Consider the following 7,678-nt stretch of genomic DNA (forward strand, 5'->3'; position numbering starts at 1 on the left):
GTGACCCCTCCACTTACCTGGGAGCTTACCTGGTCAACTCGGTTCATTAGACCGGATTGGAGGCTTAGGTGCCCTCTTCAAACCAGTTAGGAGCTGTCTAGAAATTTAAAAAAACATTAGAAATTGAGGTGTAATGTTTAGTTGCATGTTTGATTGTGAATAGATTTTTGTTTTAGGGTGTCGTTTTAGGGTATCTTTAGTTGGTACTTATATTTATATTTATTTTTAAAAAAAAAACATAAAAAAAATTTAATTAAATTTTGTATGCTAGGTTGGAATAGGGACACACTGGGTTAAGTCGAATAGACAACTTTGACATCCTTAATCAATATTGAAACTTCGCAAAATCTCAGATCTTGTGAGATGGCTGATGATGATGTAGGAAGTCACCATGGTGATGAAGGTAGACCCCCAGTTATGACACTTCGACAATACTTACATCCCACTAGGACTAGTCAACCTTCATGCATGATTATTCCTGAAAATGTAGGACACTTTGAAATCAAACCAGGAGTAATTCAATTGCTGCCAAAGTATCATGGAATGGAATCCGAGAACCCTTATCTTCACCTTAAGGATTTTGAGGAAATTAGCATCACATTTAGAGTGCCAAATGTATCGGAAGATGTCCTTAAATTGACCTTGTTTCCTTTTTCCTTAAAGGATAAAGCCAAAACATGGCTGAACTCCTTGAGACCTAGATCGCTAGGAACATGGCATGATATGCAAAGAGAATTCTTGAAAAAATTCTTTCCCGCACAAAGGACTAACTTTTTGAAAAGGCACATTAGTAATTTCCAACAAAAAGACCATGAAACATTTTATGAATGCTGGGAGAGATTTAAAGATTTGCTTCTCTCTTGTCCTCATCATGGGTTTGAAACATGGAGAACCATTAGTTTCTTTTACGAAGGGTTGTCTCCACAGTTAAAACAATTTATAGAGACTATGTGCAATGGTCTATTTTTGGAAAAGCAACCCGATGAGGCATGGGACTATTTAGACTCTCTCGCAGAGACTGCACAATTATGGGATACAGGGGATAGAGTGAATAAACCTTTGCCTAAGCCTACTAGCTTGGACGGGGGCCTTTACAACCTTAGTACTCAGGATGATATTCAGGCTAAAATGGCAGCCCTTACTAGGAAGGTAGAGGAAATTGAACTTAGAAGGATTGAACCCGTCAAGACCGTAGAACATAACAGCGAGTGTTGTAGGATTTGCGAGATGCCTGGCCATCTCACACTGATTGCCCCACAATACCCGCATTCAAGGAAGTCTTGCACGATCAGGCCAATGTTATGAATACCTATCAAAAATCTTTCAATAATCCTTTTTCGGGTACTTACAACCCTGGATGGAAGAACCATCCAAATTTCAGGTGGAGGAATGACCAACCTCAACAAGTATATAACCCAACTCCTCCACCTCCGCAACCTCATTATGCACACGCACCCCCTCAAAAACCAGTCTCGAAGAAGCAATCTTTCAAAATCAATGATGAATTAAGAAATCAACTGACAACGCTGACCACTGCTTTAAGTGCTCAAGAGAAAGGTAAGCTACCAGCTCAACCACAACCTAATCCTCAAGTCTATGGCGGTAGCAATGCATCATCTTCAACTTCGCATAAAGAACAAGCGAAGAGTATAATAACTTTGCGAAGTGGAAAGGTTATTGACCGACCAGTCCCAGAACAAACACAAGTCATACCTGATTCTGACCCTCCCAAGACAAAAGAAAAGGATAACGAAGAAACTGAAGCACCAACATCTACTGAAAAAATTGAATGTCCTTTTCCTGCACCATTTCCACAAAGATTAAAGCCCTTGCAAAAGCTTGAACCAAACTCTGAAATTCTTGAGCTTTTTAAGCAAGTAAAAATCAATGTACCTCTTCTTGATGCAATCAAACAAGTGCCTTCCTATGCAAAATTTTTAAAAGATTTGTGCACTGTCAAGCGTCGTTTAAATGTCAAGAAGAAGGCATTTCTGGCTGAAAATGTGAGTGCAATTTTACAGCATAACATTCTTCCTAAATATAAGGATCCAGGTTGCCCAACTATCTCGTGCATCATTGGCAATTTTAGGATTGAGCGAGCATTGCTAGATTTAGGAGCGAGTGTGAACTTGTTGCCATATACGGTATATGAGCAACTCGGTTTGGGTGAGTTGAAGCCAACAACTGTGACCTTACAATTAGCTGACAGGTCAGTGAAGGTTCCTAGAGGGATTATCGAAGATGTGTTGGTCCAAGTAGACAAGTTCTATTTTCCTGTTGACTTTATCGTACTGGACACACATCCGGCTTCCAATTCACCATCTCAGATTCCGGTCATCTTAGGACGTCCATTCCTTGCAACTTCTAATGCATTGATCAATTGTAGGAATGGTGTCATGAAGCTTTCTTTTGGCAATATGACCTTGGAACTGAACGTCTTTAGTATAGGCAAACAACCCAGTGATCATGAAGAAAGTAAAGAAGTTGAATGGGTTGAAACCATTGCGGAAGAATATTGTTAAAAGAAACATTTACTGAATCGGCCGACAATGGTTTGATAGATTGGTGTTCTGAAGGTACTGCTGATGATGTGGTCCCACCTGTTTTAGATAATTCGGATGTCATGATGGTCAATGGGTGGAGACCGAGAATAGAGGAATTTGAACAGTTGCCACCTCGAAAGCAAAGATAGTACCATCCCATGAACAAACACCTAAGCTCGAGTTGAAACCTTTACCGAAGGAACTCAAGTATGCCTTTCTTGGACCGAGGACACATTTCCTATAATCATCTCATCTGATCTGATCATGCCCAAGAAAGAAAATTACTTGGTGTTCTAAAGAATCATAAGGAGCTTTAGGGTGGTCTATTGCCGACTTGAAGGGGATTAGCCCTTTAATTTGCACGCACCGGATATATTTGGAGGACAATGCCAAAACCACAAGGCAAATGCAACGCAGGTTGAATCCTACGATGAGAGATGTGGTTAAAGCAGAAGTCCTCAAGTTGCTTGACGTGGGTATTATTTACCCAATTTCCGATAGCAAGTGGGTGAGTCCTACTCAAGTCGTGCCCAAGAAAGCGGTCTGACGGTAGTCAAAAATGAGCAGGGTGAACTAGTCCAACTCGTGTTCCGACGAGTTGGCGCATGTGTGTTGACTACCGAAAATTGAATTTGGTCACTAGGAAAGATCACTTTCCCCTACCCTTCCTAGACCAAGTTTTGGAAAGAGTTGCAGGACACAAATTCTATTGTTTTCTCGATGGCTATTCCGGGTACTACCAAATCGAAATTTCACCTGAGGATCAAGAGAAGACTACCTTCACTTGTCCTTTTGGCACATTCGCTTTCCGTCGGATGCCATTCGGGTTGTGTAATGCACCTGCAACATTCCAAAGGTGTATGCTCAGCATTTTTGAAGAAATGAACGAGAAATTTTTAGAAGTGTTTATGGATGATTTCTCTATTTTTGGCGATTCTTTTGATGATTGTTTATTACATTTACAAGCAGTCTTAGCTCGATGCATGGAAAAGAATCTGATACTGAATTGGGAGAAATGCCACTTCATGGTGCCAAAGGGAATTGTCCTAGGACATATTGTTTCATCGAAGGGCATGGAAGTTGATAGAGCTAAGATTGACTAATCGCCAAGCTACCTGCACCCAAGACGGTTAGAGATGTTAGATCATTTTTGGGTCATGCAGGATTTTATAGGAGGTTCATCAAGGACTTTAGTGTCATAGCTCGACCATTATGTAACCTCCTATCCCTTGATACACCGTTCAATTGGACTGAAACCTGTCAAGAGGCATTCGAAAAATTGAAGTCTATGCTTAGCACTGCACCCATCGTGCGACCACCTGATTGGTCATTACCTTTTGAGATCATGTGCGATGCTAGTGACTATGCGATAGGAGCTGTCCTAGGACAACGCAAGGATAATAAGCCATATGTCATCTACTATGCAAGCAAAACCTTAAATGATGCTCAAATGAATTACACCACCACCGAGAAGGAATTGCTTGCAGTAGTATTTGCATTAGACAAATTTCGCTCTTATATCCTTGGTGCTCCTATTGTTATCTTTACGGATCATGCAGCGCTAAAATATTTACTGGATAAGAAAGAGGCCAAACCACGCTTAATACGATGGATACTTCTACTCCAAGAATTTGACATCACTATCAAAGATAAAAAGGGAGTAGAGAATGTGGTTGCTGACCATTTATCACGGCTAGTTGTTCATGATTTGGTGCCACAGTTGCCCATCAAGGACTCGTTCCCTGAAGAGCAATTGTTTGCACTTTCTACTATGCCATGGTATGCTGATATTGTAAACTTTCTTGTCACGAACCGCCGGAGGAGCATTGGGGATCGAATGATAAGAATAATTTCTTGCGTGAAGTAAGAATTATTATTATGATGCCCCTATTTGTTCAAGTATTGCAATGATCAAATCTTTAGAAGATGCATTCCGGATCATGAGATACAAAGTGTACTCTCTTTTTGTCATGCCAGTGCTTGCGGAGGACACTTTGCATCTAAGAAAACGGCAGCTAAGGTGTTGCAATGTGGTTTTTATTGGCCTACACTATTTAAAGATGCCCACGAGTTCTGTAGGACATGTGACCCATGTCAACGTGTTGGAAGTCTAACTCGTAGGCAAATGATGCCTCTTCAGCCCATTACTGCTATTGAAAATTTTTGACATGTGGGGCATCGATTTCATGGGCCCATTTCCACCGTCTTTTGGATATGAGTATATTTTAGTTGGTGTTGAGTATGTGTCAAATGGGTAGAAGCTGTTGCCTGTAAACAATGACACAAACCTGTTTTGAAATTTCTTAAAGAAAACATATTTTCTAGGTTTGGGATGCCCAAGGTTATAATTAGTGATGGGGGAAAACATTTCTGTAATAAGCCTTTTGAGATCCTATTACGAAAGTACGGTATCACTCATAGAATTGCAACTCCTTATCACCCGCAGACTAGTGGCCAAGTAGAGTTAGCCAATCGGGAGATTAAACGAATTTTAGAGAAAACGGTGAATCCATCACGCAAAGACTGGTCTTTAAAACTTTCTGACGCATTGTGGGCTTACCGTACTGCTTATAAAACTATTCTTGGTATGTCCCCGTATCGGCTAGTCTATGGAAAAGCATGTCATCTACCTGTTGAAATAGAGCATAAATCGTATTGGGCCATTAGAAAATTAAACTTTGAATTCAGATGCTGGTTTAGCTAGAAAATTACAATAAGTGAGTTGAATGAAATTCGTCGGGATGCGTATGACAATGCTAGACTTTGTAAAGAACGAATGAAAATTAGGCATGATAAATCAATTCTAAGAAAATCTTTTGAACCTGCACAAAAAGTTCTTTGTTATGACTCTCGCTTACATCTGTTTCCTGGAAAGTTACGATCAAGATGGACAGGTCCTTTCATTGTAAAAACTGTTTTTCCACACGGGGCAGTTGAAATTGAGAATCCACAGGATGGCAAATTTTTAAGGTAAATGGACACAGATTAAAACCTTTTCTTGAGAATTTTGCAGATGAAGAGGACTCCTTTTCCTTGGGGAGCCTTCTTATGACTGAGCATGACGGCCAAGGTATGTGTATATTAGTTAGAATTAATTTTTTCTTTTATTTCTAGTTTTCTTCTTATTTTGTAGGTCTTCTTTTCTGGAAATCAACAGCTCAAGGTATTCTTCTTCTCTCTATTATTTTCTCTATTGTCTCTCATATATAGTTTTCTTGCATTTTTTTACATTGAGGACAATGCAATGTTTAAGTTGGGGGGAGGAAATATTTTGATCAAAAAAAAAAAAACTTGTTTTTGCATTTGATTTATTCTATTACTTTCTTTTCTGAGCAAATGCACATGTATTTTCATATTGAGTTTGTGCAACTATTAAGGCAAGGAACACATGCATACTATGACTGATCAGAGACCTATTATTAGATCCCCACACGTGTACTTAATGACAATAGGAAGGCCTCAGGAGTTCATATTTGTTAACTGCATTTTTGTTAGCCTTATCCATAAAAGAAGTATGAGTATCCTTGTTCGTACCATAAGGTTCATTTGGTTTTCACATAAAGATAGAGGTTGAATATCCCGACTAGATTACTTAGGTGCCTTATGATCCGACCTTGGTTGACCTATAGTCACATGCAGTCATATATAATAAAAATATCTATATGGTTCAGTCTACCATCTCTTTTCTTGCATAATATAAAAAAAAATACTTATGATGACAAGTCTGGCCTCGGCGTGGCGTAGTCTGGTTCGAGTAATTAAGTCCGAGGGGTGTTTCACCTAATGTCTTGAGTGTTGGGAATTGTATCCTAAATGTCAATCGTCAGCATATTGATGATTGAATTTTGTAAATAAATTGACAAATTAATAAAGTATTATTTGGCATTATTCATTATTTCATCTTCAAATGAACTCTTATATGATGAAGTCCTTAGGACTTATGTTATGATAAAGGAGGATTTATCTTTGAGTCCTTAAACTTGTTCGCGACCAAATGATATGTTGTACTAGGACGACAACATTATCAAGATTAGGTCGTTGTGTGACATATACGTTGGTTGTCCTCTTAACCAAGGAGTGTGGAGACATTGGTATGCATACAGGTGAAGTGTAGGAGTACATTTCACTGAACGTGACCAATTCCGGAACGCACTACTGTCAAGAGATGTTCCGAGTGGATATGGGTATAAGTTTGGCCCTCTAACCTGAGATCGCAACCTGTGACTAGCAAGCAACTCACTGTACTTTGGTACCGGACTACTGAATTTCTAATTCAGTGACGGAAGGTCACTGGGTGCAGTCAAGTACTTGCGTAGTCAGTTGTGAGTCGAGATGGAATTGACCCCTCCTGCAAACAGGAGATAATGTCTTGTGATTAATTTAGCAAAACCTTGGCCAGGGTAATCCCAGTGAGGAGTCACGGGATATCTTAAGTTAATCACATAATGGATGTACTAATTATAGGAGTTGACAGTGAGCTCTAAGTCATCCTAGCATTAGGAGTCAAAGGGATTGAATTATACAGTAACCATAGTCCAGGATTCCAAATATTTGGTTCGCATATATTCAGCCTATCCGGACGTCGGGTACCATTGCTAGATGGTCACATCGATTAATAGGAAGATGTTCCTATACTACCGGCTTAGGTTCGAACCTATGAGGTCACACGCATAGAAGTTTCTAGGTTGATCAAATGGCTGATTGATGATTAATAATCAGGGGTAATTGGTCAATTCGATTGACAAATTATCCAAAGCAATAATTGTATTAAAATAATTATTGAATTATTGGAGGATTAATTAGCAATTAGATTGCTAATGAACTCAATTTGATTTGAGTTAATTGGGCTTAGGTTGAGCCAAATTGAATAGGATTCAATTTGGGCTGCATCAGGATTTGACCTAATTGGATTGGGTTCAACCCAAGTAGATTGAGCTTGACCCAATTGATGGGACTTGATCCAATTGGATTGGGATTGATCCAAATCAATTATAAGACCTTATTTGATGAGGATTATGAGTCTAAATAATCAGAATTGGATAAGGAGAAGAATCCCTAAATTTTAGGAACCCATCTTTATCTTCTTGGAGAAGAATGATACCTTAATTTATTTCCAATATTTTTTTATGCCTATC

General features: G+C 39.2%; 1 pseudogene; it reads right to left on the reverse strand.

Moving 5' to 3' along the window:
- Positions 1–780: 780 nt before the first annotated feature.
- On the reverse strand, positions 781–878 carry LOC120109225 (annotated as a pseudogene).
- Positions 879–7,678: the final 6,800 nt, after the last annotated feature.

This window comes from Phoenix dactylifera, unplaced genomic scaffold (assembly GCF_009389715.1).
Source record: "Phoenix dactylifera cultivar Barhee BC4 unplaced genomic scaffold, palm_55x_up_171113_PBpolish2nd_filt_p 001918F, whole genome shotgun sequence".
Taxonomy (NCBI): Eukaryota; Viridiplantae; Streptophyta; class Magnoliopsida; order Arecales; family Arecaceae; genus Phoenix; species Phoenix dactylifera.